Source organism: Microtus ochrogaster, chromosome 17 (genome assembly GCF_000317375.1).
Source record: "Microtus ochrogaster isolate Prairie Vole_2 chromosome 17, MicOch1.0, whole genome shotgun sequence".
In the NCBI taxonomy this organism is placed as follows: Eukaryota; Metazoa; Chordata; class Mammalia; order Rodentia; family Cricetidae; genus Microtus; species Microtus ochrogaster.
In genome coordinates this window covers 20,780,798-20,781,361 of record NC_022019.1, presented here as the reverse complement: position 1 = coordinate 20,781,361, position 564 = coordinate 20,780,798, and positions in this window count along the sequence as shown.

Here is a 564-nt window from a genome sequence, read left to right as displayed (position 1 = left end):
AGAAAGAAAGAAAGAAAGAAAGAAAGAAAGAAAGAAAGAAAGAAAGAAGTGCATCTTCTGAAGACAGACTTTTAGCACAGCTCATTCATGTTAAATTGGTAAGCAGGAAAGTGTGAGGATAGGCCAGTGCATGCTCCACTCAGAATCTCATCACGACCCCAGAACACCTAGTCCTCTTGCTGTGCTATTTTAGGTGGTAAACTACCATGCACAGAAATAGCCTAGCAGATACAGCAAATTGGCTCATGGCCCCTCTGGAGGACCAGTTTCATTCAGAGATTGGCTCTCCAGCTAATTTGGAGTATTAGGTGACAAAAATAGCCTAATAGGGATTTCTAGAAGTCTTACAACCCTCTGTCTTTATTAAGGCAGAAGCTTCAGCAGCGATTGCTGCTTTGGGGTTTCTCCCGGCTTCAAGCAGAATAAGAACCAGGGCCAGGGCCACGGTGGCCTCGGCCAGCTCATTTCAGACATGCCCTTCAGTCTCGTTGCTAGGGAAGTGCTGAGAACCAATTAATTGGATGCCTTTTTTTTTTAAAAAAAAAAAAATATGAGTTCAGGTGC